Source organism: Nannospalax galili, unplaced genomic scaffold, assembly GCF_000622305.1.
Source record: "Nannospalax galili isolate Female #2095 unplaced genomic scaffold, S.galili_v1.0 scaffold273, whole genome shotgun sequence".
Taxonomy (NCBI): Eukaryota; Metazoa; Chordata; class Mammalia; order Rodentia; family Spalacidae; genus Nannospalax; species Nannospalax galili.
Window position 1 is genome coordinate 777,949 of NW_008333887.1, and position 27,527 is coordinate 805,475.

At 36.5% G+C, this 27,527-nt stretch overlaps 1 pseudogene; it reads right to left on the reverse strand.

The window, feature by feature from the left end:
- Positions 1–13,133: 13,133 nt before the first annotated feature.
- Positions 13,134–27,527, reverse strand: part of LOC115069571 — a 27,809-nt pseudogene continuing 13,415 nt past the window's right edge.

Sequence of the window (27,527 nt, forward strand, 5' to 3'; positions counted from 1 at the left end):
GTAATCCAGTATTTAAGTAATAAAATTGTAATTCGCATGATTAGCAGATCTGATAGATTTACATTAGAGATGGTACCTTAGAGAAGAATTAGCTGGTAAGTTCTTGATCAAAGAGTCACCAAGCTAGCAAAGCCCTCTCATAAATGGATCTTTAAAAAATTAATCAGGCACCATGGAAGTAAACACCTGAAGGGGAAATATAAACTGGGTACAGTTTAATTGATTATACTAATCTTGCTGTGACAAACATAACAATGGTTTTCATTAAAACTTATAAAAGAACTACAAAGGTTACAAGCAGTTGATAGTTATAATGTCCTTCTGTTACCCAATTTCTTCATCTTCTACTTCTTTTAAAGTTTAGACCACATTCATTTTGCATTCAGTCAAAAGAAACAGCAGGGCTCTCTTGAATCTGCCACCAATGATTTATTAAACTCGTTTTCTATTCATTTGTTTATAGATCAAGCACAGAAAGGAAGTCTCAACAATATTGAATATATTTAATAAAAAGCAGACACACTAAGTATTTAAACTTTGCATTGTGCTAGGTTAGACATTTTGGAAGAAAGACAATAATTATACATAGGCATTTGCTTTGATGTAGCTTCTCAAATCAATACAGCTACTTAGTACAAAGTAGGCATTTCTGTATGTTTAGCATTGGCAGTCATTCCACACTACGACATTTCAGGTAAATGTGCTTTATTGCAGACATGGGAAAACAGATAAATGATATATTTCTTGATCTGTTATGTATAATTTGTCAGTAGATTGCAGGAATAATGACATTTCAGGTAAATGTGCTTTATTGCGGACATGGGAAAACAGATAAATGAACTTCTTATTGACAGCTTGCTAGCCTTTATAAATAGGATGCCATTAATCTCCCATTCGCTGTAACAGCAATCTTCACATTGAATGTGCTCTCCATTAGTAAAATGTTTTGTTTAGGCTGCTCTGTTTATAAATAATAAAATGCATTCCTCATGTACAAAATTTCCAAAATTAGAGATCTGTATGACTAATTAACTCTTCTAAAACCAGAAGTTATGATTTTCTTCCTGATCTTTGTAATCATCTTGTTCAAACACTGTGCTACACATAAAACACTTTGGAGATCACATTCTAAAACGTGGTATCCTTGCCTCTACAACAAACAATCAAATACACAAAGTTCTTACAAAATGTAGCAAAAAAAATTTTGTTTGTTTGTTTCTGAAAGATCCTTAGGCTTTCATCTCTCTCCATGTTTAATCAATAGTATAAATATATGGTAGCACTTCTGCATAGTACACCTTCTACCACACAGGACAGAAAAGCAAAGTCTCACCAAAGGCTGAAACTCCATGGTGAAAAGTTTGATCTTCAGACCAGTATAATCATACCATAGTCTACATATTTCAGGTATTTTTTATTGTGAAAACACTCTTTAAAGAATATGACTAATTCATTTGTTCTAAATAAAGGACATATTATCAGTCTGGTATCTTATTCTGGTACATTCACCATTCATCAGCCACAGAGAAGCAGTTAGCATATGATCTCACTTATGTTTAGAAATTAAAACAGTTGAATTAACATAAGTAACAATTTAGTGATCACCAGAGTCTGAGAGTCCAGGAGAGAAAGGGAGATAGTGGACAACATGAACAAAGTTTCAGGGAAACAAAGGCAAAAGTCTGTGGGATGGATAACAAAAGCAACGTGTCATTCATCATCATCTGTATGTCAAAATTCTTCAGTATTTAAAACAAATCACAAAACATGAGATGACGGATTCGCTAATTGGCTTGACAGTCATTCCATATAGTGATCATAGAAGTGTGTCATAATACTACATTATAGCTCATAAATGTATGGTTATGACTTATGAAACATTACTAACAGTATTCCAAAATATCCATGTATGAATAAATAGTATGTAGATCTTGTCATGTAGTTTTACTGTTGGTTTCAATGATCATAATTTATCCTGATTTCTAAAATATCTATATGAGGTATAAAAGCCAAATGCACCTAGTTCCATATAACAATAGTGACAAAGTCACATAAAGACCTGAATTACTATGAAAGCAGGCCCAGTTAGTTTAAAAATCTTATTCACAGGTGGGCATGGTGGCACACGCCTTTAGTCCCAGCACTCAGGGAGCAGGGGCAGGCTGATCTCTGTGAGTTCAAGGCCAGTCTGGTCTACATAGTGAGTTCCACAAAATGGGGGCTACAAGGAGACCCTGTCTCAAAAAAAATCCCCCCAAAAAGTATGCCTAAAACTTTAAAATTTAAAAGAGAATATTTAGTATTCATTAAACATATATATGAAATCAGCAAAGGGATATTTAGATGTTCATATTCTCTGTTTCAATATTCATGATATGTAGGAAATGGAAGTAAGTAAAGGTTCATCAACTGATGAATGGATAAAGAAAATAGTCCACACACACTAAAATACTATTTAGCCAGAAAAAGAATGAATTCTTGTCATTGGTGCCAACATGGATAAAACTGAAAAGCATTCTGTTAAGTGAAATAAACGAGGCAGAGAAAGATAAGTACTTCATGATCTCACTAATATGTGAAAAATGGTGGGTACCAGAAGCTGAGAAGAGCAAGAGAAAATTCTGCAGAAAGCTTGGTCAGTGGATTCTGTGTCACAGTTAGATAGTCCTGGTTTGCTACTGTTTGGCTCTGGGGCTATATATAACAATATAATTATCAAAGGCTAAAAAACTGACTTTGAAAGTTTTCTCTACATAAAAATGATAAATGCTTGATGAATTGATGTGTTTAATGTAATTTAAGTACTAACGATGTGGAACACTTTGAGATGTTTCTTGTATTTCGTCCTTTGACAACTCTCTGTTTAGATCTCTAGCCCATCTTTTAATTGGGTCATTTGGTTTCTTGATTCTTTGTTTTTTGAGTTCTTTGTGTATTCTGTATGTTAAACCTCTTTCAGATGTGTCACTGGTAAAGATTTTCTTTCCTATTCTGTGGGTTTTCTGTTCACTTTTTTGATTGTTTCTTTTGTGGTACAGACACTTTTTAGTTTAATGAAGTCCCACATATTGATTGCTGACTTTAATTCCTGAGCAACTTCTGTCTGATTTAGAAAATCCTTTCCTACACCTATATCCTATAAGTTACTGCCAATATTGTCTTCTAATAGTATCAGGGTTTCCGGTTTCACATTGAGGTCCTTGATACATTTGGAGTTGACTTTTGTGCAAGGCAAAAGATATGGATCTGGTTTCATTTTTCTACAGGTGGAAATCCAGTTTTGCCAGCACCATTTGTTGAAGATGTTGTCTTTCCTCCATTGTGTGTTCTTGGCAACTTTGTCAAATATCAGGTGGCTGAAATTGCATGTACTCAGGTTTGGATCTTCAATGCCATTCCATTGATCTATGTGTCTGTTTTTGCACCAGTACCATGCTGTTTTTATGACTATGGGTCTGTAGTATACTTTGAGATCTGGTATAGTAATCCCCCAGTGTTTCTCTTTGTGCTTAGGGTTACTTTGGCTATCTGGGGTCTTTTGTGCCTCCATGTGAATTTAAAGGTGGATTTTTCTAATTCTGTGAAGTATGTCATGGGGATTGGGATTGCATTATATATTGCTTTTGGTAGGATGGTCATTTTCACAATATTAATTCTTCCAATCCTTGAACATGGTGGTCCTTCCATCCCCTGATCTCTTCCTCAATTTTTCTTTAATGATTTAAAATTTTCATTGTAGAGATCTTTGGTGTCTTTGGTCAGATTTATTCCAAGATATTTTAATTTTTTTGCAGCAATTGTGAATGGGAGCATTTCCCTGTATTATTTCTCCAATTGCTTCTTATTGGTATATAGAAACCTACTGATGTTTGTAGACTGATTTCCTAACCTACCACTATACTGAAAGTGTTGATCAGTTCTAAGAGTTTTCTGGTGGAACTTTCGGAATCTCTTAGGTATACTATCATATTATCTCCAAAAAGTGATAGTTTGACCTCTTCTTTCCCAATTAGTACTCCTTTAATTTCCTTCTCCTGTCTTATTGCTCTAGAAAGAGTTTCAAGCACTATGTTTAAAAGGAGTAGAGACAGTGGGCATCTTTGTCTGGTTAATGATTTTAATAGGAATGGTTCCAGTTTTTCTCCATTTAGAATGATGTTGGCTGTGGGTTTGTTGTATATAGCTTTAATTATGTTAAGGTATGTTCCCTCCAGTCCAGTTCCACCTAGGACTTGGAATATAAATACATGGTGAATTCTGTCAAAAACCTTTTCTGAATCTATTGAGATGACAATGTGGTTTTTTTCTTTGAGACCATTTAGATGCTTGATGATGTTTATTGACTTGTATATATTGAGCCATCCCTGCATCTCTGGGAAAAGCCTACTTGATCATGGTGGATGATTTTTTTGATGTATGTCTGTATGTGGTTTGCAAGTATTTTGTTGAGAATTTTTGCATCTATGTTCATTGAGGATATGGGTCTATAGTTTTCTTTTTTGGCTGTGTCTTTACCCAGTTTGGGTATTAGAGTGATGATGGCTTCATAGAAGGAATTTGGGCATTCTCCCCCGCCCAGTGTTTCTATCATTTTGAATAATTTAAGTAGTATTGGTTGGAGGTCTTCTTTAAAAATCTGGTAGAATTCTGCTGTAAATCCATCTGGGCCTGGGCTTTTTGTTAATAATTAGGGAAATGCAAATTAAAACCACCCTAAGGTATCACCTTACCCCAATCAGACTGGCTAGGATCAAGAGAACAAAGGATACCAAATGCTTGGGAGGATGTGGAGAAAGGGGAACACTCATTCACTGCTGGCGGGGTTGCACACTTGTGTAATCTCTATGGTAAACAGTGTGGAGAATTCTTAAAAAACTAAAAATGAACCTACCTTATCACCTGGTTATACCACTCGTTGGCATATACCCAAAGGATTCATCCTATTGTAGAGAAACTTGTACAACAATGTTTGTTGCTGCTCTTTTCACAATAGCTAAGAGATTAATGAAACTTAAGTTTCCCTCAACTGATGAGTTGTTAAAAATGATGTAGTATATTTACACAATGGAGTACTATTCAGCAGTAAGGAAAGATGAAATAATGAAATTTGCAGGTAAATGGATGGATCTAGAAACTGTTATGCTAAGTGAAGTAACACAGACTCAGAAAAACAAACGATGTATGTTCTCCCTCATACGTGGCTCCTAGCACCAAATCCTTTTAAATTCCAGGTCCCTTTAATAAGATGATGCTATACACCAGTTCCTTGTGCTTGAAATAACTACCATAATCATGGCTTCGGCTGAGCCTGATCATGAAACATAGACACAATTGGGCTTGTTGACAGTTGTGCTCATTCATTAAAGGAATGCCAAGCAGGGTCACTGGACCCTTACCTGAGTATCCAGCCAGTCTTCCCAGCCAACTAGTCCAGCCTTGGAAGATAAAAGAAAAATGAGGAAGAACCCAATAGAGGGATGCTTTTGGAAGCCCTTGTCAAGAGACTCCAATGGACTCTCATATGAACATTTGAAACTTGCCCTGTTCTGACTTTTTTCTAGTTCCCTGTCCAGAACTTGTAATGTTGCTTGCCTTTCTTCTCCTTCACATCTCCTATTCATGATTCAAGGACTTTCTTTTACCCTTAGAGACAAAAGTTATACAATTTTGGAGTCTTTTAGATAGACCCACTGAAGGGGTTCTCCAATTGCCCCACTCTGCATCCCTGTTCATCATGGAAGAAGCCAGAGCCATCTGAGTCCCTATTCCCTATTGTCAATTTTGATAACCCCTTCAGAGGATGGTGTGATAAGAATAGGAGGTAGGAATTGGTTAGGCAGTTAGGGTAAAAAGACCCCAAAGAAATGTAGCCAGTTTCTGGGCTAAAAGTCAAAATGCCCTTGGGCCTGTTAGTAACATACTCTGTTCCAAAGGCAAAATTGTCAAAAGTATTTGGGAGCTTGTATCTAATCTTTAAAAGATTTTAGGGTTACCTTTTCAGAGGGGGGGATTGTTGGAGGGGAGGGAGTGGGCATGGATTTGATCAAAACACCTTATATGCATGTATGAAATTCTCAATAAGTTTCTGTAAAAGTTAAAAACTATATATATAATATATATTATATATATATATGTATAATTTAAGCATTACAGAAAAGACTTACATTACACCTAGCTGATATTTACATTTACAGCGTTTTCTGTATAAGTTTACATCAAAAATTGAAATGACCAAAGTATGAATTTTTCAAATACAGGATATAGAGGACAGTCACATTTGTAATAAAATCAGCCATAGCTTCCATCCCTAACATAGAGTGACAGAAGAGTAAAAGGAGGTATAATTTAGAACTTCCCTCATTTGGGGACTGGTGAGATGGTACAGCAGATTATCAGCCGTCACCAAGCCTGACTACCTGAATTGCCATCCCTGGGACCCACATGGTAGAAGGAGAGAACCAATTCCTATAAGTTGTCCTTGACTTCTACCGAGAGAGAGAGAGAGAGAGAGAGAGAGAGAGAGAGAGAGAGAGAGTATAAAGGTAGCTTAAAAAGTATAAAAAGAATGTTCCTCATTTCAAACCCACTCTTGTGTCAGGATTTCACATGAACATTGCTGCTCTTTCATGATATAAGATCACTGACTGTGTACTGGTCATATATCTTCTACAAAAGGCTATAATCTATCTGATGTGCATCTGATAGATGATAATGAAGTCTATATGATTAGTAAAAACCTAAAATACACAGTTTAACTAAGTAAGGTATGTTAACAAAAGATATGTACCAATCTAAAAATACATTTTGACACAATGCAAAGCTAAGCAGAGAAAGTAGAGCATATATATTTTATGAAAAGTTACCACTGTATTCACAAAATTGAATTGTTATGACCACTGAGTGTTCTTTTCATGCAAGAGCGCCTTACCACCAATGAAGGCAAATGATCGCATTGGAGAGAAACTGAGGTGAGAATTAAACTTCTGTAGGTGAAATGAAAGTCAAAGACATGATTTTCAAAGGCAGGGATTTGAATATGAAACATGATATGCATTATACTTTTAAAAGAGATGCCTAAAGTCTTTTAATCTTGTATTTTACCTATCTGGGAGTATAACAACTTAATACAAAGTTCTTTTATCTCTACACATGAGGAAAGTAAACGCAGAGTGGAAATGTCTTCTGAAGGTCATAGAGTGCGGTCCTGCAGAAAAAAGGAGCATCAAAACACATATACATTGTCTTACACACAGTTTAGAATAGTAAAGTTTGGTTTTGAATTTAAAAGTAAATTATTTCTTTTTTAATTTTAAAAGATATTTTGTTTATTGTTTCTAATTGAAGTTTTGTATATTTCATATATCCCAATCAATCTGAATCATCTTTATGCCCCATTCCCCACTGGCACCCTCCCATAGCCCTCCTCTGAAATTCATACATTCTGTCATTTGTCTTAAGGCCTGTTGTGTCAAGTTAGTGTCCCCAGACATCCCTCAGTACAAGTTCATTTACTGAAGTCTAGTTAGCCTATCTAGAATATTTCGCTTTATGAAGATCAGCACTTCCTCACCTAGCATTAATCAGTTGCCAATATTTCTTCTGCTAAGATTGGGGGTCAGCTGTCCATTTTTCCAGTTCTATGCTGGGCTTTTGTCTGTTTCAGTTAGAATGAGTCCTGTACATGCTGACACCGTTGCTGTAGATTCATGTGAGCAGGGTCCAAGGAGCTTGTAAGACTCTGTTTCCATATGGTCATGTACCTCCTCCCTGCCTCTTACAATCTTCCTGTCCCTTCTTCTGCAATGGTCCCTGAGCCCTGGGTGGGTGTAGTTTAATATAGGAGTCCTGTCCAAGAACTGGCATTCTGCAGGCTCTTAGTCTCTACACGTTGACCATTTGAGACCTTTTGTGTTCCTAGTCCTCTGTTACATGAAGTAGTTTCATTAATGAGAATTGAGATCTTCGTTATTGCCTTCTTTATCCCTTGTTCATGTTTCATGAGCCTTAGGTGTATTGGTTACATTATAGATGTGTCACTTAGATGAGAGCAATTCACAGACAATGTCTGTGTATGACCACACAGTAGTAGTCTCTTCTGTTTTAAAATTACTTCTTTTATATTCCTTCTTGAAGATAAGAATGATTTCTTTTAAAGAAGCTTATTTTTAGATATAAAATAATGAATGTAGTATCTTTCTTATTGTTGAATTCTTAAGGCAGTTTTGAAAATTTAGGCTCAACAGAAAACTAACATAGATATAAATATAGATGTGCATAAATGTATGAACACATGTACAAAAATTAAAATTTGCATATATGCACAAACATACACCTATAATAATATGCCTATATACAATATTCATAAATATGTAATTGATTTAGATTGTTATATTTACATATATTTAAGAATTTAGTGTTCATTGTTTTGTAAACATTGTAGAAAAAAAACTATTATGTCTGTGACACATGTATACACAGAATTTTATGAGAATGCAAATGACACAATTCCTTAGATCAAAGATTTGTGACAGAAAGAAAAGGCGGGAAAGAGAGGATGGTGTGTGTGCCCCTTGATCAGAAATGCAAGAATCCCTCAACTTCAAATGAAGCAATTCTGTGAGTTCTGAAAATGACGTTTTTAAATTTTTCTATGATTGGATGGTACACTTCATAAAGATGAAGCAAAACAAGCCACCTTCATCAGACTGATGCATATTTTACATACACTGGAGTTTTAGGAGAGGAATATCCTATTCCTTGATTTGTTTCATTATGATATTTAGTTGGATATAATTGTATATTAATATCTGCTTTGAATCCCTCTTTCTATTCCCATGATCTTCATGAATTCCCAATGAGACAGTCTTATTTTACTATGGCACTGCCATTGAATAATTTTTTTTCATGTTTCAACTGGAAATCATTAAAAGGAAGGTTATATCAAAGATGGCATAAGTGTATTATAAATCACATTACAGTGAAAAAAGATTCATATTTATAAAGAAACCTATTTTCCTCAAGCAGAATCACCTCTCCTAATCTAAAGGCACAACACCCAATAAGTGAATGAAAAGCATAAATTAACCTTCATAGTTTTTGCTTTTTAAAATTACACAAAGGTTAAAACCCAGTATTCAAATAGCATTATCACAGAAGTAATAGATACAAAATAATGAATGTAATATCTTTCTCTTTCCATCTTCGTGGAAAATGAGCATTACAGGGAAATGCTGTAAGAAGAGAGAGCAACTGCCAAACTGCCTCCAGTGATGCTGCTTGTTGTCGTTCTCCTCAATCCATTTTACATGGTTTCTCAACGTTTAATGTGCAGAACATTCACATTTGCTGGCCCGGTGCTTTTCAATTACCTCCCTTTGCTTGGCCTCATACTTAACGTGCCACAGGGTGACAGGCAGAGCAACATGGAAAACACTATTTTCCTCTGTGGCTTGTATCTAGCCCCCTTTTGGACACTTTTATTATAGGAAAATCAATCTTCGTGAGGCTTTACACTGTATTCTTCTAAACAGTGTTTCAGTACTTTGTCTGTAATGCACTTAATAAAGATACGTATGTTCCTTTGCTCTTAGAAACTAATGAATCTTTATTTCTTGTATCTGTGACTTCCGCAAAATATGTTCAGTGTCAAAAAATGGAACGTTGTTAAACGATATGAATATGGCATATAAACTCAGCACCCAAAGCAAAATCATAAATTTAGAAGACCCATATTTTTGTGAAGAGACAAATGAGTTATAAACGTCAATTCGTTACAATATTGATTTATTTTCTAAAACTTCAATAGGTGCTTTCATGTTTGCTTGATCTTTTAATAAAAAATGCAAATAAGTTCTAGCCTTGTATATTTTTCTGTTAGGTTAATAATGTATGTTTATAATATTATCATCATAAAGGATGTTATACAGCTAAGCATGTTGGAACATGCTTGTAACTCCAGTACTCAGACTGGGGCAGGATGCTCATAGACTTGAGGTCATACTGGCTACATAGTCACTGCAAGACCAGCCTGGGCTACACAGTGAGTGTCTAGCTCAAAAATTAAAATTATCTATTTAAAATAACTGTTACTAATTATTTCTTGTTTATTTCTATAAGTATTAGGCTATACACAGAGTAGTAGAGCTCTTACTTCTTCCTTTCCTCCAATCTGCCTTCTCCCATCTCATTGGTCCCTTGTTTCCTCCAAGTAGCACCATTACTATTTTCATATCACAAATATTTCATCATCCTCTCTGTCCTTCCTCCTCACCTAACATCTGATCTTCCCTCTTGGGATCCCTGTTCATGACCAACACACACACACACACACACACACACACACACAATAAATGTAAATATTGTTTTATTTTCTTGTGTGTATGTGTGTGTGTGTGTGTGTGTGTGTGTGTGTGTATTTGTGTGAGGGTATGGTTGCCTACAAAGGCCAGTACACCTTCTATCCCATGAAGCAGAACTTATAGGCCCGATGTGGGTTCTGGGAACAACTCTGGTCCTCTGCCAAAGTAACAGCACTCTTATCTACTGAATCATCTCTTCAGACACACATACACACACACATTTTATATATATATATATATGTATATACACACACATATATATTTGTGTGTGTGTGTGTATAAACACAAATTTAAACTGAGGTCACTTGTGAGAGAAAACATCCTACCATATTTGTTTAGCTTAGTTCGGCTTATTTCAACTAGCAAAATGATTTCCAGTTCTAATTTCTTTCCTTCAAATGTCATGATTTCATTTTCCATTGTGACTGAATAAAATTACAATGTGTGTATGTCCACGATTTTCTTCATCTTTTTATCTGTAAATGAATACATATAGGCTGGTTCCATTTCTCAGGAAGTAGTGTAACAACAACATGGATATGTAAGTATCTCTGTGGAAGGACTAATTAACCATTTGGGCTTTTCCCCAGGGTGGTGTAGCTAATCATCTGGTAGTTCTATTTTTAGTTTTTAGTTGTTTTTTTTGATACTATCGTATGGACTTCCACAGTAGCTGCCCAAGTTCATATTTCCATAATCAGTGTATGAAGGTTCCTCTTTCCCCTCATCTTCTCTAGCATTTGTTTTCAGGAAGATGGTCATTTTGGTTGGGGTGAAAGAGACAATCAAACTGGGCTTAATTTCCCTTTCTTTGATGATTAAAAGTGTTGGAACTCTTTTTGAAACTTCCATTGGCTATTTGCATTTCTTCTTTTGAGAACTATCTATCTATTCAGTTCCATTTATTGCTTGAAGTGTTTGTGGGGGTTGTTGCTTATTTTTTTTGTGGCTTAGACACTTATTTTGTGTCAGAAATTAAAATGATGCAAGAACAAACTATGTGCCTTTTTTAATAACAGCTTATGAGATACTGTTGCCTTACATTCATGTTTCTAACAGTATGAAGAGTCTGAAATGTATGTGATGTGTGTGTGTTTGTGTGTGTGCATGTGTGTGTGTGTGTGTGTGTGTACTTTAAACAAATGTTATTTTAAGCAAAAAGTGTTCCCTGATCCTTAGTGGCAATTGACGATCTCTCTCACCAATAAATTAGTTGTAATAAGTCATGGCTGAGCCTTTAAAGTGATGACAAAAGATAAAAAAACAAAGCATCGGCCAGGCTTGGTGGTGCATGCCTTTAATCCCAGGACTCTGGAGGCAGAGGCAGTCCTCTGTGAGTTCAAGGCCAGCCTGGTCTACATAGTGAGTTACAGGACATCTGGGGCTACAGGGAGAACCTGTCTCAAAATGGCAAAAAAAAAAAAAATATCTGGGTACTGTTAAATTTGTTCTCTTAATGGAATGCATAATCAACCTTTGAGGTTTCTGTTTTGACTTTGCAAATATTCTTCAAATGAGTATTTCTTATAATCCACATATATGCTTTGTGATAGCTGAAGATTAATATCTAGATTCCAAAAAAATTTCCTTTTTAATTTTTCTAAATGTAAATGATTTATAATTAAATTTTATTAACAGAGCTTTCTGCCAAATTAAAAAAATATAGATAGATAGATAGATAGATAGATAGATAGATAGATAGATAGATAGAATTTGAAATAAAATGTTCAACCAAAAGCTGAGAGTCTGACAGTAGGGAACATGAAGGGACATCAAGGAGCACATTCTGGTGTAAGGAAATGGGCATCTGATGCTTCCCACTGGCAAAAGAAGGGAGGGTCTTGTTAGCCGTGATTTTAGTTTTAGGTTTGTTTTGTTGAATTTTTTGTTTGTTTTCTATTGTCTTATTTAAACAGAGTTTTAAACAGAACTAGCTATGTAGACCAGACTGATTTTAAAATCACAGAGATCCACTCTGCCTCCCACATGCTAGGATTACAGGCATGTTCCACTGTGCTAAAAAAAAAAAAGCCAGTGATTGTGGATGAGAAGGGGAATGCATGCTATGCTTGATGCTTCTGCTGGCATAAGTCTTTTGTCTGATACAGAACACAGCTTCCCTCATATGATCTTGGACACATACTGGCATAGAACTTGGAAATTATACAGCACACCTCCTTTGAGGCACACACATGAACCCAATGAGGCTGATGGGAAAGAGCACACGTCCAAAGTCACACACGAGATCAAGGAGGTGAAGTAGGGACTAGAACACCCTGGGAAGTTCAGAGACCAGCAGCCCCAGGTCCAGGTGTGCACAGTAGATCACTAGACTTGTCAGTCAAATAAATGACCTAGACGAAATGCTGTGGATTTGAGGTAGTAGCCACTGCTCTGTGGTCTCTGAACTTGGTGAAAAGTGATTACTATAACAGCTGAAAACTGGGTGTTGGTCATCAACCTCAGGTCCTTGTTTTTATACCAAGAGCTGACTTTCCTGCCAGCTCAGTTTTAGAACCTCTAAATTAATGATGGGTTCTTAAGGATCCCTGGGCCTATAAGGGAAAAGGACAAGTCAGCAGTGATGGTACCATCCTTGTCACGAACTCTCCAGCCTCACACAACCAACTTCAACTTAGACAGGACATGGGGATGAGGAAGGCCAGCGTGGTTTCTTCTTTCTGGGCAGTGGGCTGCCTCATCTTAGCATCAGAGGGTTTAGAATGTTTTTCCTCAGGTGAGAGGTTTTGATCAGCTCTTCTTTCCAAAGTCCAACTAAGTTATCAAGTGGAACACCAGGTTGGTTAGGACAACAGTGTACTCCCTGATGGCAGGAGGGGCCACAGTCCAATTTCACAATATATGTTGTGCCAAAAGTAGAGAGACTGTCAATGCTGAGAAAAAGGAAACAAAGTTTATGAAGAACCACTGTTTCTAGCTGTGGAACTTGCAATCCTCCTGACTTCCTGTGTGCTTCTTGGTCAGCCACCACAGAAGTATTTAACAGAGATGTTGCACTAAACAATGAAACAGTTTTCATGGATGGTTCATGGAGGAGAACACATAGGTTACCACAAGCAGTGTGAAGGTCTCTATTATGCTGAGGCTGAGGTTGAGGCAGTAGACAAGAAGGATATGAGGATATACAGCTTAGATAGTGGTTCCAGTGGGCAAAGACTGTCAAGAAACCAAGCCGAGTGCAGGTCAATACAGAAGAACAACAAGCACATAGGCCAGGGGACTGGCTCACTGATGGTAGAACCCGAGGACAGAAGGTAATATGGCACCACACAGTGTAGACACTGCCTCTTTGAAATGGAAGAGCAAGAACTAGAGGATGCAGAAGGTGACTAGTGGCCAGCATACTGTGACCAGGGCCACCATGGCGAAACAGGGATAGAATACTGTCCCATCACAATAGAGTGTCAGTGGGGATCTGATACATCATGGCAAACTAAGGCCAAAGGATAATACCTGGCAGAGCTGGTATTTGAAACAAGTCTGTGAGGTTCCAAGTTTCCTCCACACCTCTATTCAAAACACCTGAGAAACATTGTGACCAGGAGTTCCCACATGATTGTAAAGAGGAGGCATCAGTAGGCTCTGAGGACCAGAACCCAGTAGTCTGGTGGTGCATGGCAGGGGGTGGGTCTCAGCAGAAATGGCCTTAACAGAACATTTTATAGTAATTCAGTAAACTAAAAGTCAAGGGTGCCATTTGGCAAGTGGGTATACAGTTGAATAAGATGGTTTGGGATGTTCTGTGTGATATGCACACACACGAAAACAAACCAACAAATTTTAAAAAATGAATTATATTTGAGGGGGAGGCGTAAAACTTTACATCATGTTAATTAATAGAGGTGATAAACAATACCATTGAAATCTACCCAATGACTTTATAGACATACACAGGTGCCAAGGATCCGAGTACAACCGATTATGACTAGTAATGATCAGATGCATACAGATTAGAGATGCATACACCAACATCTCAGTGTTACGAGCAAAAATAATGAGTCTTTCTGTAAGAAACACTATATTTTAAAATGAAATGGAGATCTTTTTTAAAGTTAAAAACTCATTCAAATTTATGTCTTACAGGGCTTATACTGAGTTCAATATTGTATAATTGTATTAATTCAACAGTGAATCTAAAAATTTTATAGCCACTTTTGAAAGAGATGTATCTGCTCTGGAAACTGTTAAGCTGTAATGAAATGCTTCTTTAAAAAAAAGAAAAAAAAAGAAGAAATTTTAAAATATTTGTTTTTTATAATTGCGCTCTTATGTACCTCTGAGAAAAATGCTAACTTTTCATTTGAGAATTTGGTTTGGATTAAATGGATAAAGTTTTTATCATAAAAAAGTGAAGGATAATATATAATAATAAAGAAAATAATATAATTAAAAGCAAAAACATATTAGAAATACCTTAATGGGTTAAAATAGTCATATTTTGCTAAACAAATTGAAGAAATTAACTGAAACTTTAGTATATAGTGTTAAATTAATATGTATTCATATAGAACACAAACTGATCATGTGGTAGGGGGACACATAGTAGTTGCTAAGTAACCTTCTGGGGTAGAATTATGGAAGTTTTTCTTTTATCTTTCTACTTTTATGTGCTTTTAAAAATTGGGATAGTTATTGAATTCAGTGTATCTTATTTTAAACAGAGTAAAGGTCTATTTTGGAATCATTTTTTATTAGAGAATCTTTGAGAAATGACATTACCTTTGGCAGGAATAATCACACTTCTGAAAATCACTGTAAGTCACCACGGCTGTGATTCACATTCTCCACTCCTTTTGGTCCTAGTTATTCTTCGGAATTTGTCATAAGAATGGAAGGCACATGTTCATAAGAGTGACACATTTTCACTAAGTTATTTCCAACCGATGTTCTTCTCCAACAGGTATGACTTAATAAGGACTTTTAATTACTTAATTTGTCAATGTGAAATGAAAAGAAACCGTGGCTTTGAAGGATTTCGATAATCAGTTCTGCTACAAAAAAAAGCATAAGGTGATTTTTTTTTGTTGCAAGAAATTCATGCTCTAGCTAGAAAATTAGATACAGTAATCAAATAATTATAAAACTGTGCAAAAAACATCAAAACAGATGTCTATTTAGGAGTGCTAAGTGAGCACAATAAAGGAAACCATTTACTGTAGAGCCTAAAAAAGGAAGAAAATGACGTTTGAGAAAGAAATAGGAAATTAAGTGGAAAAGGGATTCTGAGACAAGGAGCAGCGCAGGTGAAGGCACAGAGGCCAAAGACCAAAAGCATGTGTGAGGGCTTGTGGAAAAGCGGAGACAGGATGGGGACTCAGGAAGCCTAAATCTATTTTGAGTTAGTTTGTAATGAATTGCTAAGGCAAGCTAAGGGAGGGGTATTTGGGCCACAGGTGACAGGAAGGCACCTTGTAGTGGAGTAGTGCATGAAGACTCCTGGGAACTTGATCCTCATTAGTAAAGGAAATCTGCTTATGGAACTAAAGCTTCTTAGGGTATCTGGGGGAGAAGCATCAACCAGTGTGGGTGGGTGAGCTTCCTACTGTTCACATATGACACCTTGTAGTGGAGTAGTGCATGAAGACTCCTGGGAACTTGGTCCTCATTACTAAAGGAAATCCGCTTATGGAACTGAAGCTTCTTAGGGTATCGGGAGAAGCATCAACCAGTGTGGGTGGGTGAGCTTCCTACTGTTCACATATGTTAATTGCTCCGTTCTTCTTAGTACAGATGCACGTATCACAAAATCCCTCATCTAGATTAGATAAATGACCACTGTGAAGATGAGATACACGAAGCTTATCAGGAACTGCATTTTTATTCTTTTCTCCAGTTTACCATCTTTACTATAGCTGATGCTAACTGTGGGATTCATCCTTAAATGATCTGATTATTTATTTTGATTAGACACCTTGGTTCAATGCCATTTTATTTACAGATAAGAGTTTAGGTATTACCTAGATATAATAGGAAAACCCATGAAACATTTGTTAATTTGTTTGTGTATACATGTTAGATGAGAGAGAAAGAGAGAGAGAGAGAGAGAGAGAGAGAGAGAGAGAGAGATGTACTCACCCATGAGTGTGTAAGTGAAAGCCAGAGCTCAAAATCGAGTGTTTTCTTCTATTTTCCTCCATATATTGAAGCAGAGTCAGTCACTGAACTTGGAACTTAATGACAGATAAGGCTGGCTGGCCACTGAACTTCTGGGATCCTTTGCCTCTGACTCTTAGTGCTGGGGTTACATATACTTGCTGTTGTGACAGCTTCATACATTAGTACTAAGTTCTGAGCTCAGCTCCACATGCTTGTGTAGCAAGCACTTTACCCCCTGAACCATCTGCCCAGCTCTGTTTAATTTAAAAATAAAACATAATATACAAAAGGTCATTTTAATCAGTATGGTCTACGTACATCACATGAACATAAGGAAAGAGAAGCTTTCGGGCCACTGGGAACTTGCAGCAGTGGTGGCAGCATGTACAAAACCCAGGCTGACTTAATTGGACAAAAATCCAGCGTAGAACAAGGGAAATGGGCAGGAGGCCTCAACCCTAGCCTAGGAAATATGGGCAACTGATTACAGCTGGGTGAGGCAGAAGAGATCTCTTTAAGATCTCTATATAGGCTGACTGGACTCCAGTTAATCAACTTGTACCAAAGGACATCTGGGTACAAATTCTTGACCAGACAGGATTTAACATATATGACAGAATGCATGAAATCTAGTGGGGGGTTAAGAGGGGCATAAAAGGGGAATGGGGTCTAAATTTGATTGGATTCTATTATGTAAAATACACAAAATCCAATAAAAATATATTCAAAAAGCTATTTTAGGCTTTATTTAGTTCTATTATTATTTGATTGTGGCTAGGATATAAGGATATATATATATATATAGAGAGAGAGAGAGAGAGAGAGAGAGAGAGAGCTATACAAAATTCAGTTGTCAGAATAAAATGAATTTTACCACTCCTTTTGAATTGTTATTCATTCATTGTTCAAATATATTTATTGAATTGTTCCTACTAGATATTATTTCATGCATTGTAGAAGCAGTAGGGGATGAAATAAAATGTCTGCCCACACTCAATTCTAATGAAAGAATGAGAAACAAGTAAGTAAATAGCAAATGACGAATGCTGATAAGTATTGAAGGGCTGGAACAATGACTCAGCAGCTAAGGGCATTTCTGTTCTTGCAGAGGATCTGGATTGATTCCTAGCACCCGCATGGCAGCAGGCAACCATCTATAACTCAGTTTCTGGGGATCTGATACCTTTCTGGACTCAGTAGGCACCAGGCATGCATTTGGTACACTTACAAACAGGGAGTCGAAACATTACTACACATCAAATTAATTGTAGTAGGTGTTGAAAAAAATCAAAGTCATGATGAGTCAAAGACGGAAAGCTTGCCTAAGAGAGAAGCGTGTCTCAAACCATGTATTAGGGCAATACATTTCTGAGAAACTACTATTTCCACTGTACTGTGAAGGCTATGAATGGGACTTGTTTACAGGTAATAATGATATCAGGACAGGAGAAAAGGCACTAAGAGCACATAGAAAGCAATTTCAATGCAGAATCATAATATGAAATGGCAAAGTAGGAAATTTGGGAGGTCTTGTGCAGAGTGAGAGACTGTAATGGAAGAAAGTTTAGGTTACAGAAGAGTGACACGAAGTGAAGGAGAACTGACAGTCTAGCTAGAGCACTGGAAAGATCTGGATGATCTAGAGTACCTGAACTGAAGATAGCAGGAATGTGAGGTGTGGGTAGACAAGCCACTTCCTTCAAATTCATTAACTTCTTTCCTTTGGGGGTTTCATACACCAGTGAATGCCAAAATCTAAACTACAGCTTTACTTCTGAGGTACTGTCTGTTCAGTTCCAAACTGCCATAAACTGAACACTACAGTAAAGCAAGGCATGCAAATATTTGCTGTCTTAGAACTGTGAAGGTTGTGTCTATTGTACATTAATGTCTATGACACATAAAATAGCATTGTCTTGAAACAACACGGAAATCATAGCTATAATACACTTTAATCCTCAAATGGTCATGGCCCCTTCTTTTGGCAAGTGGGGCATCTTGCTCTGAGGCTGATGGCTGCTGATGGATCAGGGTGTTGGCTGCTGAAATTGGGGTGGCTATCTTATTCCACATCTCAGAATAAGATAACAAACACATGTGATGCATCATGGCCTTTTCCCTTTCGCAAAAGATTTTCCTATCACATGTGATGCTTGATGATAGATACCATTCTCTTTGCGGTAGAAGACCTTCCAAAATTGGAGTCAATCTCTACAAACCCTGACACTACTAAATTTATCTCATAGTCTGAATCCTTTCTTATCATTTGAGCAATGTTCAAAGCATCTTTACCAGGAGTATATTTGATCTTAAGAAACCATTTTCTGTGCTCATCCATGAGAAATGATTGCTAATACATGAGCATGAGCTTACACAGTGCAGACAGCTCTTCAGAATTCAGTTCTCATCTTCATTTCTTTTCTGTTTCCACATCTGTAGCTTCCCTTCCACTGAAGTCTTGAATGCCTCAAAGTTATCCATCAAGGTTGGAATCAACCTCTTCCACTGACTATTAATACTGAATTATTTTGTCTTTCTCCCATAATGAATGTTTTTTTGTAGTATCTAGCATAGAAAAGCTTTTCCAGAAGGCTTTCGTCTTCTCTCTCAGAAGAATCATAATCAGTGGCAGACATCATTTTACGAAATGTATTTTTAAATAATAAAACATTAAATATAAAATTAATCATCATCTATGGACTGCAGAATGGAGACCATGTTAGAAGTTAAGAAATCAACATTAATCTGATTGTATATCTCCAGAGCTCTGGGCTGACAGGTGCTGTGCCAATGAGTAGCAATATCTTAAAATTAATCTCATTTCTTCAGCAATAGTTTTAAACAGTAGTCTTAAAAATATTCAATAAAATACACTGTAAACTGATGCTCTGTCCATTCAAGCATTTTTACTGTAAATAACACAGCAAAATAAATTTAATATCCTTAAGTGCCCTAGGTTAGTTTGAGTGGTAAGTGAGCACTGCTTTTAGCTTATCGTCACCAGCTGCATCAGCTCTTGATGAGAAGCCTGTCATGAAATGCTTTAAAGCCTATCATTGACTTCTCATTTCTCCTTATGGAAATCCTAGATGGCATATTTTCCCAATAAAAAGTTTATTTGTCTTCACTGAGAATCTGTTATTTAGTTTAAGTTCCAGCAAGAGTCCATGTAACTGGTTGAATTTCTACATCAAACCTTGCTGCTTCCTTTTACAGTTTTATTTTATAAGGATGAATTTTTTCCCTTAAATTTCATGAATCAACTTGTTAATATCAAACTTTCTTCTATAACTGACCTCTCTCCACCTCTGTGAAGTTGAAGATAGTATGTATATTGGTTAATTTTGATTGTCAAGTAGATAGTATTGAGAACTGTTTAAGGCATTAGTGAGGCACAGCTTCAGGTATGTTCGTGAAGGCACATTTAGAAACGTTTAATTTGAGCACCATCCTGAATGTGGGTAGTACATTCAGTACCAAGCTATAATTTTGGGACAGAGACTGAATTAAAAGAGGAAGATGAGAAAGACAACTGAAAACTACGTCTCTCTTTCTCTGCTTTCTTGTCCTCCCAGATGTGAGCAAGTATCCTAAATCTCTTACAGGCAGAGCTGAGAGTCATTCTGGCCTGTAAGCTTTCCCTACTATAATGGACTATACACATAAATACTGAGTCAAAATAAGTCCTTCTTTCCTTATTTAAGTTGCCATGTTTCAGGTATTGTGTTACAGCACTGAAAAAAGCAACTAAACAAGAGATTAAATAACTTTATATATTGGACTGTGGATTAGACTGTGGCTTGACAGTGTTCTGTGGACCCACACAAATCTCTACAACATTCTCTGTACTAATAACATGGCTGCTTTGATTTCTTGTATTCATTGAAGAACTTTAAATTTTCCTCAAGTCTTTTTACTCTTCATAAACAGCTTGATTAACAGGTTAGCATAAGTGACTTAGCCTTTGAACTTCCTTGAATTTCAATAAACCTTACTTACTAGGCTTAAGCATTTCTAGTTTTCATTTAAAAATGAGATCAATGTGACTTTTCTTTTAGCTGAAGATGTAAAGGCCATTGTAGGATTATTAGTGATCAGATTTCAATATGTATCTCAGGTAACAAGATTGCCTGAGCAGACAGATAATTTGTATAACAGAGTCTTCAGAGCAGACATTATTTGTCCATTGAGTACACTTTCTTTTATGGACATGGTTCATGTTGCCCCAAAATAATTGTTCTAGAATGCCAGAGACCATTAATCACAGGCTACCATCACAGGTATAATAATAATGACAAAGTTGTAAATGCTGTAATGATTACCAAAATGTGATAAGGGACATGAAAGAAGCACATGCTGCTGGAAAAAAATACAGTACTCTGAAGTGCTTGATGCAGGGCTGACACACAAATAATTTGCTTAAGAAGTACATTACATGTGAAGCACAATGGTATGAATCATAAAAATACAAGTTATCCCTGGACATTTCCCAGCCATTCCCAAAGTTATTTGTGCTTTTGAGGTTGATGTGTGCTGTCTTCATCATTTTATGAGAGAAACCTAATGGTCTTGTGTTTCCTATCCTTTTTTCTGTAAAAGCAAAGGAATCTCCATAGTCTATATAGCATACATTTTTTATCCAATTAGATATGTTTGGAAAATGGCAGAGTACCAGTTTAGAAGACATCTAGGTCACAATATTACCTCAGGGCAAAGCATCCTCCCTTCCACATCCAAGATTTTCTACCTCTACATGACGTGACTGGGATGGCTAATCTGGTTGTCAATTTGACATGACAAGGAAAAGGGAACCTCAACTAAAGAATTTCCTCTATTAGATGGGCCTGTGGAAATGTCTATGGGGCATTTTCTTTATTGATAATTGATATATGAGAGTCTGGTCCATGGTGGGTGGTGACATTCCTGGGCAGGTAGACTTGGGCTGTATAAGAAAGGTGGATGAGCAAGGCAGGTCCATGGTTTCTGTTTCAGTTCCTGCTTCAGATTCCTGCCTTGAGTTTTGCTTGGCTTCTTTTAATGATGGATTGTAACCTGTAAGCCAAGTAAACCTGACTCCCCAAATTGCTTTTGGTCAGTATTTTATCATAACAGATACCAAACTATAACAGTGGCAAAGAATGAAAGCTTTATGTACTGTTTGTCAAGGTTCATCTAGTAATCTGAAGATAATTAAGCACACTGCTACTCAAGTTGTGGTCTACGGGTAAGCAGGACTAGGACAACCTTTGATCTTTACTAGAAATGCAGACTTTAAGATGCATGCCATTCAGACTTTCCATCTCTGTGATAATTACATGACACAAACAATTCAAAGGAATAAAAATGTTTTTCTGTGTACTTTTACACAAGTTTAAAGACATTATGATGGGGGAAAGAATGGCAAAGTAGAATAGCTTACATCATGGTGGTCATGAAGCAAAAAGAATAAAGGCCTGTGTTTCCAGGCTTCAGCAGCCTTCCCCTTTTGTTACAGACCAACCCACAGCATAATGGATGATGCCATGTACACTCAGGCTGGGTTTTCCCATCTTAAGAGGGTCTTTCCTTCTTTGTCTCTAAGATGACCCTTACAGACATACCCAGAAGTAATCTTCACTAACTCTAGACCCTCCTCAATCCAATCTACTTGATGATCAAATTATCTATCATAGATGCCCCTCCAGACATAGTGAATCAGATTCAGTTTTAAGAAAAGTCCTCAGATGATTGTTATGAACACTGCAGTTTGAGAAACATTGTCTTAATTCAAACTGTTTGAACATGAAACTTAATTCTCATGGTCTAAATATGATCATGACAAAGAACAGTTAAACCAGGATGGATGACAAGAATATTTTAATTAAAAAGATCAAATGAAAATTCAAATATTAAAAATGTATTTATATGGCTATTGAAGTTAAATACAATGATGGTAAGAAATTTTGAGAAAATGATCCAGAACCAAAATAATTTGTTAGGAGAAAGTAATTGTTAGTTTTGTGAGTCACTTGAACATGGCATTTGATCAACTGTGTTCACACTTCTGGATAAGATCCCTCTGTGAATTGGAAGAATATTACCCTACCTCTTCTGGGGAATCACCTAGTACTTTAACAGCTTGAGTAGAGCTGGGCATGGTGGCTGCATGCTTTTAATCCCAGCACTTGGGAGACAGAAGCAGGCAGATCTCTGTCTATATAATGGGTTCCAGGGCAGCTGGAGCTATAGAAGACACTGTCTTAAATAAATAAATGAATGAATAAGTAAACAAATAAAGAACCTGAGTTGAATGGAAGTCAAGGAAGAATTTACTCTGCCTGCTGACTTCAACTAAGACATCAGTCTTAGTTTTCTCCAGAGGACAAATTATACCAGTTGTCCTGGTGATCTGGTCTTTGAATTTAGACTAGATTTATGCCAACTCATCTGGGCCTATAGGAGGCAGATAGGAGAGTTTATTTCTCAGCTGCCCAAACTGCATGAGCTAATACGTTATCTCTCTCTCTCTTTTTTCTCTCTTCTTTCTATCTCTTCTCTCTCTCTCTCTCTCTCTCTTTCTCTCTCTCTCTCCCCAATTATTTACTACATTTCTCTGCAACAATGATTTGGATTCAAGAATGGTTTAGAAGAATAGAATTCTAATGCAATTCTGACCATAATTCTGAGTCTAGGGCTTTTGGAATTGGTTATCTAATCTGATTAGGTTTAAAGATGTTAATGACTATTTTCAATAAGAAAGAGTATACTGGTAGTTCACAGCATGAAATGGTTAAGAAAATATTTCAATCGGATACTCCTAACAAAACCTTTAAAATGAAAGTGTTGGATGCCTGAGTATAAGATTCTGTGGGGATGACTTTTCTGAGAATGTTGCCTGTCTTCTCTAATCTTGTAATCAAATTTATCCTATGTTTTGAGACCATTTAAACTGTCTATTCATCTTGGCTCCTACTGTGTAATCAGCCTATTTAAATATAGCTACCCTTTAGGAAAACAAAGTAAACAGTCTTTTTAGACCATAGATTCCTCTTGTAATCAACATTTGCAAGTTAAACTAAACACATTGGCTTAAGGTTAAACTATATTCGCTTTCTCTTTCATGACCCTTCCATGTTCCTGACCAGAATTAGTGTATCTGTGTATATTGTGGAAATATAATTGCTGAAGAGATCTGGCTTTGGTAAGCTAAGGCTGAGATCCTAGCAGACAGCCTGAGAGGGTGGGTTTCAACCTCCATTGATGTAGTAGCTCTGATCTTCACAGACCACAAGAGAGTGCCAAGATCTGGCATCCCTTTGGCCTCCCTCTGGCATAGGGCCTGAGAACCCAAGGGACTGCCTGAGAGCATCCTGATTCTGCTTCCACGTGGTGAAGGGAGCCTGAGTGTACCTGACTAGAACCTGAATTGGGCTTCTGTGGGTACTCCTGAATAGCTGATCTGAAGCCAACAGTTCCCTCCAAATTAAACCTGAACCCTGTACCAACCAGCTTTACATAACCAATAAAGAAAGGATCTAAGCACCCCAATAATACAAACAGAAGCATACTTCGACTTAATTCTCATATCAGAATCATAAACAACAAAAGAAATTCACATTCTAAAATCACAACAAAAGAATAATAAAATGGAAAGCCAAGACACAATGTTCTTACCAAACTCCACCAATCCTGTAGAAGAATGCTACAAAGAGACCCCCTAGAGATAACCCAGTCATAAACATGATCAAGGAATTCAATGAATTTAAAGAACAAATGAACAAAAATATGAAAGAAAATAAGTTAGGGATAAACTTCTGAATGAATTCACAAAAGACATAGAAACATTAAAGAAAACTCAGGCAGAAATGAAGAAGGAAGTACAAAACTCAATAAGTCAACTTGAAACAACAGGGAAAAGCCTCATTGCTAGAATGAAAGAAATGGAAAACAGAATATCAACACTGGAGTATAAAGTTGAAGAGCTGGACCACTCAAGCAAAAATTACGGAAAATTTTAAAAAACACAGGTATGGAATATGCAAGAAATGTGGGACACCATGAAAAGACCAAATCTGCAGATCATAGGAATAGAGAAAGGAGAAGAATTTCAGGTTAGTGGTATTGACCACATCTTAAACAGGATTGTAGGAGAGAATTTCCCAAAATTAAGAAAGACATCCCCATACAAATACATGAAGCACACAGAAGACCAAATAGACAGGATCAGAAAAGAAATTCCTCACAACATATCATAATAAAAACATTAAATGTGCAGAACAAAGAGAGAATACTGAAAGCAGCAAAAGAAAAACAAGTGACATGCAAAGGAAAGCCCATCAAAATTACAGCTGACTTATTAATGCAACTATAAAAGCCAGAAGAGCCTGGACCAAGGTATTTCCAGTGTTACATGACAGTAGATGTCAGCCCAGAATATTTTACCCTTCAAAAATGTCTATAATACTTGAAGGCGGAAAAAAATCTTCCATGACATGAACAGCCTGAAAGAATACATGTCCACAAAACCAGCCCTTCAAAGAATACTTGAAACAATACAGAAAGCAGAGACATACAACCATACCCCAGGGAAAATGAAAGAAAATAAATTAGAGGACACACAAAATTAGACAGAGAACACAAACAGCAGTAAAACTGATGGCAATCAATACACGTATTTCAATAATAACCTTAAATGTCAATGAACTGAACACCCCAGTCAAAAGACACAGGCTAAGTAAATGGATTAAGAAACAGAATCCATCTCTTTGCTGTCTGCAAGAAAACCATCTCACCTTCAAGGACAGGCACTACATTAAGGTAAAAGGATGTAAAAGAATATTCCAAACAAATGGCACTAAGAAACAAGCAGGGGTTGCAATTCTAATATCTGACAAAATCAAAATAGACTTCAAAGTAAAACTAATCAGAAGAGATAAGAAGGTTCACTTCATTTTGATCAAAGGAAGTTAACCAAAAATATATTACAATCCTTAAAATCTATGCACCAAACTCTAATGTACCCAAATTCATAAAAACAACACTATGGGACTTTAAGACACAGATTAACACCAACTCAGTAATATTAAGGGCTTCAATACTCCACTGTCTCCATTAGGCAAGTCAACTGGACAAAGAATAAACAGAGAGACATCTGAATTAAATGATACCATACATCAAATGGACCTAACAGACATCTTTTGAATATTCCACCCAAGCAACAAAGAATACACTTTCTACTCAGCATCCCATGGAACTTTTTCAAAAATTGGCCACATATTGGGCCACAAACAAACCAAAACATTTACAAAAATGTTTCCATGCATTCTATCAGGTCACAATGTAATAAAGCTCAGAATCAACACTGGACAAAGCCCTAGTCACTACATAAACTCATGGTGATTGAACAACACACACCTAAACAATGAGTGGGTCAAAGAAGAAATTAAGAAAGAAATAAAAGAATTCCTGGAATTCAATAAAAAGGATAATACAACACAACACAGCTAGTCCTAAGAGGGAAGTTAATAGCTCTACATGCCTACATTAAAAATTAGAAAGAGCCCAAATAAATGACCTAACACTGCAACTGAAGACCCTGGAGATGGAAGGACTTCCCATAATCATGGATTGGAAGAAATAATAGTGTGAAAATGACCATCCTACCAAAAGCAATATATAGATTCAATGCAATCCCAATCAAAATCCCCATGGCATATCTCACAGAATTAGAAAAAAAAATCCATAAATTCGTATAGAAGTACAAAAGATAGAGAACACAAACAGCAATAAAAGTGATGGCAACCAATACACATATTTCAATAATAACCTTAAATGTCAATGACTGAACACCCCAGTCAAAAGACACAGGCTAACTAAATGGATTAAGAAACAGAATCAATCTCTTTGCTGTCCGCAAGAAACCCATCACAGTTATACAATATTGTACTCAGTATAAACCCCATCAGATAGCCAAAGCAGCCCTGTACACAAAGCACAACACTGGGGGGATTACTATACCAGATCTCAAAGTATACTACAGAGATATAGTCATAAAAACAATATAGCACTGGCACAAAAGTAGACACATAGATCATCCATGGAACATCACTGAAGTTCCAAACCTGAGTACATGCAATTTCAGTCACCTGATATTTGATAAAGGTGCCAAGAACACAAAATGGAGAAAAGACAGCATCTTCAACAGATTGTAGCCAAAACTGGATCTCCACCTGTAGAAGAATGAAAGCAGATCATTTCACCTTGCACAAAAGTCAACTCTAAATGGATCAAAGACGTCAATGTGAAACTGGAAACCTTGAAACTGTTAGAAGAAAATATTGGCAATAACATACAAGATATAGGTATAGGAAAGGATTTTCTAAATCAGACAGTAGTCACTCAGGAATTAAGGTCAACAATCAACAAGTGGGACATCATTAAACTAAAAAGCTTCTGTACAGCAAAAGAAACAAAAAAGTGAAGAGAAAACCCATAGAATGGGAAAAAATCTTCACCAGTGACACATCTGACAGAGGTTTAACATCGAGAATATATAAACAACTCAAAAAACAAAGAATCAAGAAACCAAATGACCCAACTAATAAAAGGCCTAAAGAGTTAAACAGAGAGTTTTTAAATGAAGAAATAAAAGTAGCTAAGAAACATCTCAAATGCATTCAACATTGTTAGTAATTAGGGAAGTGCAAATTAAAACCACCCTAAGGATCACCTTACCCCAATCAGACTGGCTTGGATCAAGAGAACAAATGATACCAAATGCTGGCAAGGATGTGGAGGTAGAGGAACACTCATTCACTGCTAGTGGGATTGCAAACTTGTGCAACCTCCATGGAAAACAGTGTGGAGAGCTCTTTTATTTTTTTATTTATTTAATAACCACATACTTAGAAGAAGCATTTCATTACAACAGCATTGACGTATTCAATAACAATTTCCAGAGCTAAGATGCATCTCTTTCAAATTTGGCTGTAAATTTTTAGGTTTACAGTTGAATTAATACAGTTATACAATATTGTACTCAGTATAAACCCTATAAGACATAAATTAAATGAT